Source organism: Haliaeetus albicilla, chromosome 16 (assembly GCF_947461875.1).
Source record: "Haliaeetus albicilla chromosome 16, bHalAlb1.1, whole genome shotgun sequence".
In the NCBI taxonomy this organism is placed as follows: Eukaryota; Metazoa; Chordata; class Aves; order Accipitriformes; family Accipitridae; genus Haliaeetus; species Haliaeetus albicilla.
The window spans coordinates 6,282,217-6,295,067 of record NC_091498.1 but is presented as its reverse complement, the minus strand read 5'-3'; the positions used below and the strand labels follow the sequence as shown (position 1 = coordinate 6,295,067).

Below are 12,851 nucleotides of genomic sequence, written 5' to 3'. Positions count from 1 at the left end.
ACATTACATTTGAGAAATACAGTTGCTTAACAACTGGAGTTACCATTTCATCCCCCCACCCCAAATATACGTGCTCAGTCACTGGCAAACTGCTGCAGGCTTCAGTGATATACTGCATAACACAGTGCATTTATTGACCAAAACAGAAGACCATGTCCAAGAATACGAAGTTTTATTGATTTGTTTTCTTGTAGACGGTATTTTCCCCTGAAAGCTGCAGCATGATCATGATTTGTTTTCATCTCTAACTTTTATATATCTATTGATTTAGGATGGGGGAAACAAAAAGGAGAATTGAAGTTTGGTCTTCAGATCTGTCCTTTGTTGTGCTTGCCAAGAACTTGAGAGCTTTGAGAAAGAATATAAATTCATAACCACAGTTATTTGGGTATCATTCCTAATGTACAGTGGAAAATGCTCCCAAGCAATTCATTAAAGATGTTTTGTCTATACCAAGGAAGGGAACACATAACATCCCTTTGCCAACCAGCCATTTAGTTAAGGTCACCTTACCCGCTTACAAATCTAGAGAGCAGCGCAGGCCTCCCCCAACCTGCATCTTTAAAGTCCTCAGTTCTCTAGGAATTGTATGGCCACTCAGAAACGCAGAAGAATATGGACTTGTAATATATATAGTACAAAAGTCTTATAATTAGATCCTAATCAAAGTCATGGTGCTCCTGGGAAGGTAGTTAATTTGTTCAGATCGATGCACATAAGCCAATGTATTGATCCAGTATAGAAAATTTTACTCGCTGTATGATTGCTGCTATAGATGGCTGGAAAAAGAAAGCTGTGTCTAGGGCAAGAATGGGCTAAACCATCAGACTGGTAACTGCCTTCAGTGGACTCAGATTGACTATTCACGTTCTAGCGCTCCTGTCCAGAAAAAAGCAATTAAACCTGATTTTGTTTCACAAAGAGCTTTGAGTTTTCAAATTTTCCTTTCTTTTCAGTGAAGAACAAATCCAGAACATTTTCTTGACACACAATTTTGTAAACTTTTCTTTCCGCCATCTCTCTCTCTTTCTAGCACTTTCTCCCTCTAGCACTTTCTCCCTCTTTGGTAAGAAATGTCAAGCTCCAGAAAATTTCCCACCAAAACCCATCCTCAAAACCAATATAATTCTATAGGAGAGGCTGACTACAGCAGCACAGCATATTTTCATGACAGTACATTGCAGCGGAAATGTTCTGACCAGCAGGCTTCCTACTGCAACTTCAAAATGATGTAGACAGCTTCAGGGAAATCAAATGTAGGAATTTTGCCAGTTAGTGACCAAGTAAGTGAAACACTCCATTTTGGCCTTTGCTTCCCTAAGATTAAATAGCAAACTAAAGTTACCAGTCATCAGCTGGAAAATAAACTCTTTAAAAAAAGTAATAATGCATTCATGGAACAGAACACCTAGGCGTGTCACGCGGAGATGGGTGATTCAAAGCCCGGAGGAAACAATTACAGTCATCACATTTGGCCTGCTGGAAAATGAAAGAACATCCTCTGCGACTGCCTGCATCAGCCCAGCAGCTCCTCATTCAGCCAGAGCAGGCTTTTCAGAGCGAGGCCGAGCTCTGATACTGTCAAAAGCAGCAGTAGTAATGACTGGTCGTGGAGGAAAGCTGCATCCACACATTGGATTTCTGGAGATGAGAAACAGCAAGGCTGGTGTGCAGGGCTGGCTCAGGGCACCTCAGCAGCATGGGCTGTCCTGTATCTTGTCACTTCAGCAACGAGGACAAAACAATTTCCCAAAGCTAGCTATCACTAATATGTAATCTTCATCTTGCCCAACAAACAGGGCTTGCACTTTCACCAACAGCACATTTGCTCTGTACACAGGGCTTGCTTTCGCTGTCCTTGGAGGAGGTCTCTAGGTCTCAGGTTGGAACTGAGCAAAAATCAAAAGGGACAGCTCACATTTTTACTGCCTAAAGGGAGATGGACATGCAGCTCCTGTTAACCCAGGTAAGATAGTGATGTCCAAAACTCCTAGGCAGCCTGCGTGTTCCCTTAGAAGGCTTTGCAAATGAAAATGTCAGCTTTTATTTCCTGTGCTGGCACAGCCAAGGGAACATCTGGGTCCAATGGCTCTGCCGCTGACCTGCCGAGTGACCCAGGGGTTTGTTCCTTGCCAGTTTCTGTGGGCAAAACAATGTCCTACCCATGTTCATGGTCATGATAAATAGCTGGGGTACCAGTGACCTTCTAGTGTTGGCTCAGTTGTAATGAGATGCTGAGAACATTTCTACAGCTGTGACCAGAGGTGAATACTTGCATTTTTGTAGTCAGAGGTCCCAGGTTTGATTCCTATTGCCAAAAGGCTGCTGAGGGACAGAATGTAGCATTTTCAAAGAGCTCAGATATTCTCTGATAGAAGATGTTATTTGAGTATAAAGCTGCCTTATTATTGTCTGCATGGTTGAGAAGCAGGTGCACAAACCTCCATCCAAAGAATGTTTGCATGTAATTGGCATCACCTGTGGAGACAAAGCAATCATTTTGGAGGTGGGAACAAAGGAAATAGAAAGTATGCCTTTCTGCTCACAAAGCAACTAGGTGTATCTCTGCAAGAAAAGATCATCCTAAGCTATCCAAATGGCTACTTTTGATAAGCCCTCTTTGCTAATATACCACATACTATCCAGCAATCAGTGCAGACTGTGTTTTTCATCGTTATGCTTGATGCAAAAAAAAAAAAAAATTGAGACAGTATTATATTTCAATTAAAACTCCATGAAAATTTTGGCAGTGCTTTTTAATGTGATAATGTTAACTAAACTGTGCTCTCATGTTCTGAAGTCTTATAAAATGTCTTGGAAAAGGATAAAAAATAATAGTAGAAATAAAATTGGGCTATTTATCTACCAGGAGATTAAAGGGCTTCTTGTTTCCTTTGTGAATTTAGATTTCCAGAATTAAATGAGTGTGAAGTAATGATATTTTTCAGCAGAATCATTATCATTTTTATTGCAATGGAAAGTATGCAGCATTTCATTGTTATTATACTTAACTCACCTAATTGTACCTCTCCACTCACCAAGCATATCCACCTCACAGTGATGGACCCTGTGCTCATGTGGTGAACAGATCACATGATCTAGCCCTTTCGTTCGCGTTATTGCCAATATGTGTTTTTCTGAAACTTGTTCTTTCATGGTGTGCTTCAGGTAGTAGGTGCAACCCTATTAGCTACCTAAATTCCTATTTAGCTATTCCTATAGCTATTTTAGCTATTAGCTCTCCATCAGACTGGCCCACAAATGCTTTTTTTTGGTTTCTACAAGACCTGTTTTTATAGTACATGCCATACTTATGAGGTATAATACATTAAAGATATACTTAAGAAACATAGTTCATAATACAAATATATAACATATAAAATACAAGTGAATTCGCAAACATAGATGGGCGCAGGTGTTGAACCAGAAATATGGATGTTCTAGTACAAAGCCTGTAGATGTCCTTTTGATAGAGTAATTACTATATTGCAATTGCATTCAGAAAAGTGACAGTAGAGAATATTGAAGGGATGGTGCATGCTCTGTCTTTATGTCTGCTGGCCTCTCTGTCTATACAAAGACACATTCACCTGCCACTTAAATACATCTGTAATAGAGCATAGCAGCTGTTTAACTGGGCATAGTGACACCACAGAAAAAGCACGGGATGAAAAAAAAGACTTATGATCCAGATCCCTAGCTGGTCAAAGCTAATGATTTACTTGATAACGATGTAGACAGACATTGCCTGCTGTCCAGCTCAGACTGTTTTTTCAGTCTGGCACGGGTAGATGCCTTTGAGTCAGGGCACCAGCATGGGCACACCTTGTTCTTTTGAGTCAAAGCCACACCATTTGCAGAGTCTGTAAAGACAGCTCCTGATGTGTTGACAGCTGAAAGCACCCTAATAAGGACAACTAGTGAGCATTTTCCAGCCATTTTATATACATTTTAAGGCTACTTTCCCATACATTTGAGTAGAGCAGAGTACTTCTGGGCAGCCCTGTTTCAGCTAATGGGGCCACTCAGCAGGACAGAGCTTAAAGCTGACTTCTGATCACACATTGATGTATCCCTATTCAAATGCCTGTTTTATGGAAGTAAAAGGAGAGAAGGAAGACTCTGAAAGGAATCCTTGTCCCAGTGACAGGAATGAGAATTTTTCTATTGCTTTCCATGTGGCCAGGCTTTCTCCTTGTGCAGCAGTACGGTCACGGGGCTGTAACCACTGAACATAGCTGCCTCTCCCTGGGTCACCGCTGTTACCTCCCTGTAGTACTGGAGGTAAGATGAATAGTCAATGAAATGATCACATAATTTGTGTCAGCTTAGAGTTAGGGTACCAAGAAAAGGAAATCCGGGGCATAATGTAAAAGAGAGGAGCTTCTGTTTTCTTAGCCAAGCACTTGCCTTCAATTTTCTGTTTAGCCGTCAGTTCTTTGAGACAGGTGCTGGAAGTTAGTATGTATTGGATTGCCCTGGCTATCATTTGGGTACTTTAAGAACACCTGAGAAATGAGTAAGAGTGATAATGATGTGATAATTCTCACCATGAAGTATAATGAGGATTTTTCTGCAAAATTCCGGATTTCTAGAAGCATCTGAAATTTGGAGCGATTATAGCAAATATATATGTCCTTTTGCTGGTGAAGATGTTCATTTGTCGCGGTACAGAATGGTGTTTGGAGCAGTCATTTTACAGCTCCACACCTTGAAGTCAGTTTATGGCAGATTTTGGAGTTTGATGTCCAAGAAGTATATATCCCTATTAGCCTGAGTCAATGTTGTCATCTATATATTCCTTCCTTCTTAGCGATCTGCTTTGATTTTGTCAGTCATTGACCTTTTAAGATTTATCCATTAAAATTTTTAATCCTGGAGTGACAGTTACTCTGGGCACAAACCTAATATGAAGCTGTTTGTTCATCTCGGAGTGGGAGCAGAAAAATAACAGCACATAGTCTGGGACCTCCAGAGAGGTGCAATAAAACTGTGGAATCATCTTGTAAACTGAAGAAGAAATCTCTTCTGATAACATACATTTGTCAGCCTGACATTCTTTATTGCTCTTCAAAGTCCAAACTATAATGGGGACTTTGGGGCCAGGAGACTTTATGATGACAAGTCAGGGATGGGTCAAAAGTTCTCTGCCCTCAAGGCTTTTGATTCTGCTATTCCTGCCACTCCATACACAAAAGAGAGGAAATGAAACTGAAGAGATATTATATTATAAAGAATATGCTTCTTGGGTTTCTTCTGGCTTTTCTCTAATAAACATGCTCCCTCTACTTTTGACTCTCCCTCCATGCTCCTTAAATTGTATTGGAAGATGAAATACTTGTTTAGAGGAGTGGGGACTGGCCCAGAAATTATGATTCAGGATCCCAGTCTTAACGATGGGCTTTAATTGGTTTGGCAAGGTGCATGCGATGAGCTTTAGTGACAGAGGCAGTGAACCAGAACGGATTTTCCTGTAATACCAAGATTTTAAAACAGTTTTGCAATTCATGAAGCTGTAAGCACTGCTCAACATAAAAGGTGTTTTATAAGACTAGGAGATTTTTTTCCCTCTCTCTCTCAAAAAAAGTGTCAAAGGCTCCTGAAACAGCATGCACAGTGTAGGGAAGGCCTGGGACTGATCTCAGTTGTCAGATGTAAATCAGAAGTGACAGCAATGAAGTCGGTGATGTGACGTTGGTGGAGGGTTAAGGTTGGTGAAACTGGCGCTGGGTGATGCGGGTGCATGGGGGAGTACACATGGCCATTACCACCCCATGCAAGACTCACCTCTGGCAGCAGCGTGTCTACGCTATAGCAGTACTCTGTGAAACCAGCTGGCTGAGGTGTGGAGGTGGAAACCAAAGTCCTGCTAAGAAAGTGCTTCTCCCACTGCTGGCAGGTGTGAGAGCAGGTGGGATGCTCCATCGATGCTATGGGGTATCGGTGGCTAGGGATCTGTGCTGAATTTGGAATGCGCATATTGTAAGTGAGAATTCCTCCGAGCTGATGTCTGTGGGACGCAGGGAGAGGGATTAGATCCTGGGAAGAGCATAGAGAGTTTCCAGGGGGCAGAATCAGGAGAGGCTGGACAGAATATTGTAGAAAGAACTGGCAGGATGTTCTGGGTGAAGCCTGTGGGTGAGGGTTGCTGCATTTACCTGCTCAGGACATCCCCTGCAGGCTCACAGTCAGGAATTGTCAGATTTCTTTCCCCTGCAGCCTTTCATCTTGATAGCACAGCATGAGGCTCAGCAGTCCTAATCTGGGTGCACTGCAGCTCACTGAATCGGTAGGCCTGTGGGACACCTGGGCTCAAATCCCTATCTGTTTACTATTGTGATGATTCTACATGTGTAAGGGATTACATGTAGCAAAAGCCTCCAAGACTTCTTCCCAGTGTCTCCAAATGATTGAAGGATTAGCTGGGGCTGAGGGAGGGTCGGCTTCAGATCTCTGCTGCAGAAGGTGGTGAGCCTGTCTGCCCCATGCACACAAGGGCTGTAGCCTCAGTCCTAATGGCTGTACTTGCAGCCGGCAATCCTGTGTTCTTTCCTTGGTCTGAAGGTATCTTGAGCAGCAGCCAAGACATAGCCACAGGATGGACTTGGTAGACATTCAACCTTAAAAGAAATGTGTTCTTCATGTCTTGGTGAGCATGTCTCCAGAAGGGCAGGAGGGCAGGAACTTCTTGGTATTCCTCTCCTTCCTCCCCAGAGATGAAGGAGTCTTCTTCTCACCGCCAGCTCAGTTAACCTGGAGGACGGCACGCACCCTTTGCTCATTATACCTTAAAGTGCTATCAGCATTTTTGGAAACCTCATTTCCAACGTTTTCTGTGGTGATAGCTGTGCACCAAGCAACAAATAGCTAAAACCTTACATCCACTTGTAATCACACAAAATCAATGCACCATGAGGGGGAGGTTTAAAACCAATTTTTTATGCACCGCTGCTTACATTGAAAAGACTCATTACAACCCAAATCAATCAATACAGCCTGTAACTCTAAAGTAACTTCTGGATTGAATCAATGATGCTGATGAAGATGGGGGGGTGGAAGGATAGAACAATGAGAGGGAGTGGGAAGGTGTTAAACAAAGCAAAGCCTTTTTGAAATATTTTGCCTTTCTTCTAAGACAGAAACAGCCTCCTTCGGTGTGTTAGGCTGTAATTTAGAAAGAATTTTCCGGGTCTGTAGAGGTCTCCCGTCAGATGAGATATTGCTCAAGGACCACAAGAGGGCAACGGAGATTGGAGACAGGCCCATGCCCAGGTTCTGTGGAGCGCGAATGTTGCCTCCTTGCTCTGCCCACCTTCCTTTACAGCACCCCAAAAATGCCATTCTCCGCCATGCAGAGAAAAAGATGAAGTGTGACAATAAGAGCACTTGGGTTTCCAGGACTGCTTTTTTTGAATCAATGAGACATTATTACAAATAAAACATATGTCTGCTTTGTAGCTAATGCTATCTAAATCGCATTAAGCCCCTAGCAGCCTGTATGGTCTGTATATGTATTCTCAGAAAGGTGCGTGGAAGCAGTATTGATCTTTTGACTAAGTGTCCTAATGAAATACAAATCTGCTATCATTTAGAGAGCCATCTGTCATGATGAGACATAAAAAATGCTACAAGCAGAACAATAACTATAATTCAATTTGAGAATCCAACCTACTCTCAGCAGGCACAAAGCGGCCGGCCCCAGCCCTTGGCCTCTGGGATCGATTCTGTTTACTGTGTTAAACTTCGTCAAAGGGTAATAAAGAAATCAATCAATAAGGTATTAAAGAAATTTCCAATTATGGGTAAGGTACTTGTTGCAGAAGACCTCTTTAGCCCAGTGTGGTGTTTTAAAATCCATCTACATGGCTCAAGTTCTCTGGCAAGTGGCAGAGTAATTTAATGCTTGTAGTATTATATTGTCCAACATAATGGTAAACTGCTAAAAAAGAAGTAGTGCACAACTGCTGAGAAGGAACTAGTGACAGCAGGTTAATGGAGAGGTCATATTCCTAATACTTTCCAGGCCACTGGTGATGCAGGACTCCCCTACTTGAGATTTTTCAGGAAAATTAATCCAAATTAACTTCTCGAGTGGGTTGGTTAAACCATATTAGCCACCTATGTGGACATGCTCATTCAGAGTTAAAATGGGCTTTATTCAATTTAGTTTTGTTCAATTTAAGCTCCGGTTCATCAGAGCACTTGAGTATTTGCTTATGTCTCTGGAACATGGCTGAGACACACAGTCTACAGAGTTGTTTTGATTAGGGCTGGACTTGAACAACCCCATGGCTGTGCAGCAACAGGTAAATGGTCCAACGATGGCTCTGGGCCTCATTTTTCCATCTTTTCTATTTTAGTTGCAAGTCTGTGGGGCAGGGTCTTGCCTTAGTCCACAGCTAACAGCATGCAGCACAGTGATGCTTCTCTCTCAGCCAAACTGAGATGTGGTTGTAACACATTTTTGAATGCGTACTTTAGTGGTACTTTCATGGCCCTTCATGCCTGTGTGTTTCAGTTCCGCATAATCTTTCTTATCCGTTTCTTCACAATAGACTTGTGAGGGCCAGGGCAACTTCAGCACAGGAACACAGGGAGACAGGCTGTCGACAGAGCAGCAAGCGGCTGGGGGCTGCGGAGGGGCCCTGGCCCTGGTGCTCCTGTAACAGGGTGCTGGAAGGGGAGTAGCTGGTTGCTCCCGGAGAGGGAGAAAGCAGCTGGCAGCTTCAGGAACAGGAAAATCTCTCCAGTATCTCCAATACACTTTCCTCAATCCCTCCATCACTGCTTTGTCCATTCTGTCTATCTTTCACTTTGGGGTAACCAGCAACACCCCGCCTCGTCTTAGAGAGGCAATAAAACTTCATTTGGGCCAATTTTTCTGAAAAGTCTTTGGCCGTCTATGTGGGGGAAATACTGTGATTGCCAGGAAAAAGGGGTTTGTGTCCTCAGAGCTGAGCTGTAGCAGTTATGTACCAACATACATTGAGAACAGCATCTAGTGACTTGGACAAAGTCCCCAGGGGAGGGACCTGTGCCACCTTCTGTAGTGCTGCTACCTAGCATAGCTCCGAGAGGGCCCTGTGGGCCCCAGCCAGAGTGGCGCATGCACTTGGCTTGCGTGCACATTGTGTGTAGCGCGTGGGCACTGACATGACTTATCCTCTGGTCCATGCTCAGATTTATTTTCTGAAAAAAAACCAACTTGTTTCTTTTTGCAGAGGAGCCACATGAGACCCCATATATATACAGTGTTGATAAACAGGGGATCAGCAACATGGTGCAGAAGAAAAGGGGGAGAACCAGTTTGATCGTGTCACACACTCAAAGCAAACACACTGTAGCCACAGGCTGATTCTTCTCCATTCTGTACATTGTTTTATTTCTTCCCTAGCCAGATATCTGTGGTTTGCAGTGGTGCCGCTCAGGCCATGAACCCCACTTTGAAACCGCCGGCTGGGGTCTGGTGAAAAGCCATGGCTGTGTGCACTGCTGTATTGTCTGAGATAATATATGTCCAAATTATTTTTTTGGAACCTTTTCCTAAAGTCTTTATCTGCCAGGCTCCAGGCTGTGGGATCGATGTGCTACTGTGTACTCATTCGCTTTCCATCTCTGCAGCTTTTCTCTGAGAAAGGCTGTGTTGGGGCTTGGCTTGTGACAGTCCCTGATAAGCCAGGTTACTGTTTTCTTTGACAATCATTTCTCCAGAATGTCCTGTGTAATTTTTATGGGTATCAAAGTTCAGAATCCCTCGTTGAAAAAAAGGGTATTTTCATATTAATCAAGGGTCTTTTTCATCCAGATGATGATCAGTATTAATGACCCTGCATCTGGTAGCAATCTAGGCTGTTATTTTTGAATGAACCAGTTACTAAAGGTGGGCTTGATTAATCTTCCCCTGACAGAGGAGAATCAGGTCTCTGAGCACTGGATTCTCATGGATTTGTGTGATTTGAGCTACATGAGGACTGATGGAGCTTCAGTCTAGTGGAGCTTGCCGCAAAGTGTTCCTTCACAGCCTAGGAGATTGACAGGAGCAATAGAGCAAGCATAAAAGTGAATGGAGCAAAGTGGGGGAAAAATAACTAGAAAGACCCTGTGTAGAGAGAGACTCCAATTTCCCCAGCCCTGGCAGAGAGGAGGCATTCCTAATGAGAGACTCAGCCCAACTGCCTTAAAGCTCAAGGGTGAAGCACCTGGACCCCTGAGACACTCATGCAGAAGAGAAGCGAAGGAGCACAGCTGTGTCTGGGAAGGAGATGCTGGGAAGAGAGGTCTCACACTGCATGAGGACGAAGGCCTGGCTGTTGTTGAGACATGCCAGGCTCACAGTGTACCTCTCTGCCTGGCCCCCAGACAATGCTTTCCTTGGCAGGTCCATCATAGGAATAACTGCTCTTTAGATGGCAGTGGTAGTAGGTTATTGCCTTTAGTGTACGGACCACAAGGGCAGGATATCACAGCAAAACTCCAGCGCCTCACTCCCCTTACAAGAGGCTCACCGGAGGCAGAGCTGGGGGTATAGCTATACCATGGCTGGAAACTTCATTTAATTCCCTGTGTTGTTTGTAAATATTTTACTGTCTGGTATTAAGTGAACGTAATTACTGCAGCTTAAAGACAAGGGAAGCTGTTTAATGGGGATGCTGTCAAAGTATTTTCCCCTAAGTTTCAAAAGCTGTTATTTTTTTCTCCCCTGTCATTGGTAATAATCCCTTCAAAGCTTGAAAGTGAAATGTGCTGCCTTCCTTTGCAATTGTTTTTCTTTGTTACGTTTCTCAAAGAGTAAAACATGCACTTTCAGTCTCGATGACTTTTATTTTAGATTAAGGGAAATAAGCAAAAAATGAACAAATCTTAAACTCTCTGGGAGAGAGAGCAACCACATCTACTCAAGCCACATACTCTTGGTTTGGGAACAGCAGTACCTGATGCCAGCCCAGAGCTCTTTCTTACAACAATGCTGACGGTGCTGCATTCAGATCCACCCTCACTGAATGCCCCCAAATGAAACACACCGTCATGTAACTCCTGCTGTACTCTGAAAGGTTTGGCTGCCCCCCATCTTCCACCTCCATTGGGCTGCTCTGTTATCCCATGTGCCAGACACGCTATGGTCAAGCAGATGGGGACCTGCGGCATCCAGGTTCATGGGGTGGAGGGGCAGTGGGAGGAAGGATTGCAGGAGGACGGGGCAGGATAGTTGTTGCCTGGGATGCATCAATGAGGTCTCACTCAAAAGAAAATACAAACTTGTATATCCTATTCCAGTACTGCCTCCTGTTCTTGCAGAGGTGTAAGAAGGGATCTTACAAGGCAGCGTGAGTACCCTCACAGAGAGAGGTTGGCTTGGGACTTGTTGACTCCCCCAGCCCCCAGCACGCAGGATGGGAAGGCATTTTCATCTGTGTCAGAACAGGAAGGAACAGTTGCATCATTAGTGGGTCTGACTCTGCTTCCAGCCAATGGATGCTTAGTTGGTTAAAATGATGTTCTAGGCAGCTTCACAGCAGAGCTACTGGCAACGCTCTGGAAGTCATCTCCCTCCTTCTGCTTTGTAATGACACTTCCTTCTGCAAACTGCATCTATATGATACAGCTCACACTGGGTTTAGGTTCCTGGAGATGATGTTTGAGAAGGAGTGAATGCCACTTGCTCATCAAATCTCCAGGTGGTGTTCACAGAAGCAGCAATTAAAGCACATAATTCAGTGCCGGAGAAATTCTCCTGCAATGCAAACATTTCTTTATGCTTATCAAGGAGGATAATAGACCTGATTATTCAGAGTCTGCTGAGACCTGAACAGGACTCATTTGCTGTCAGTCCATCTCTCTGTTCCTCCTCCTCTTCATGAGTGATAAGCATCACCAGCATCTCCACTGGTGCTGGCCAGGATTTCACAGGGTGGTCCGGATGTGCAGCAAACCAAGGGGTTTTGTTATAGAAGTCATGGCAAGCTATTGCTTGGAAAGACACCTCAAGAAACATCTAGCACACTTTTGCCATTTGCACGAGTCTTATGCAGGTCTTTAGCTGTCAGATTCCTGATATGTCCTGAATTCATGGGGAGTCTATAATACGGCCAGAAAACTGAGACTTTCTTTAGGCGAGATGATGCTTGAGGTCTTTTGCAAATCAGCAGTTACCTGCTAGATCAGATACAGTCCGGAACAAGAATGAACAAACTGGTGGTCTGATCTGAGTGAGGCGATGGTGTTCCTGTCAGCCAGAAGCTCTTGCTGGTCTGGTGAAGCCTGAGCTTGCAGGCAGGCTGTTTCTTTGGCTGCTTCTGGAGCACCTAAGTACCCTGATCCTGAATTTAGCAAAGTTGACAAGATTTGATATCAAAGGTGTTGGTTCCTCTGTTAAAATTGAGCATGTCTTCGTGAACTGTACTAGATCAAAGCCAGGCACGCTGTATCTATGTCCTGTGCTGCTCCCCACTGATCTCAGCCCAGGGCATCTCTGCTCTTCATCTCTCCGGCCTGCTCAGAGGAGTGCTGGCAGCTCCATCACAACCCTCAGCTGTCACATTTGCCCCTGAGACCACTCCAGGGTTGTTGCAATGCAGAGCAAACAGGATATAAACCAGCTTCGGTCCAGAAGCACATGCTCTTTCACTTGGTGTGCTTTCCAGGTGGGAGGCAGTAACCAGCAGCTAACCCTGCGGTAACCTCCAGCAGGGAGAGCAGTAACTCAGGCAGGGTCACAGGTGCCTTTCTGATCCTGTCCTGAAAAGCATGTTGAGGGCCAGGTTTGAAGTTTCTGACTAAGGGGAGAATGTGGTTTCCTCTCCTGACCCTGTCCTAAATGAGGGCAATGAGATGCCCATCTGGTACCTTTTACT

At 44.2% G+C, this 12,851-nt stretch overlaps 1 long non-coding RNA gene across 1 annotated transcript in view; it reads left to right on the top strand.

The window, feature by feature from the left end:
• The window catches only part of LOC138689452 (uncharacterized), a 279,500-nt gene that overhangs the window by 88,622 nt on the left and 178,027 nt on the right, over positions 1-12,851 (top strand). The window lies entirely within an intron of this gene.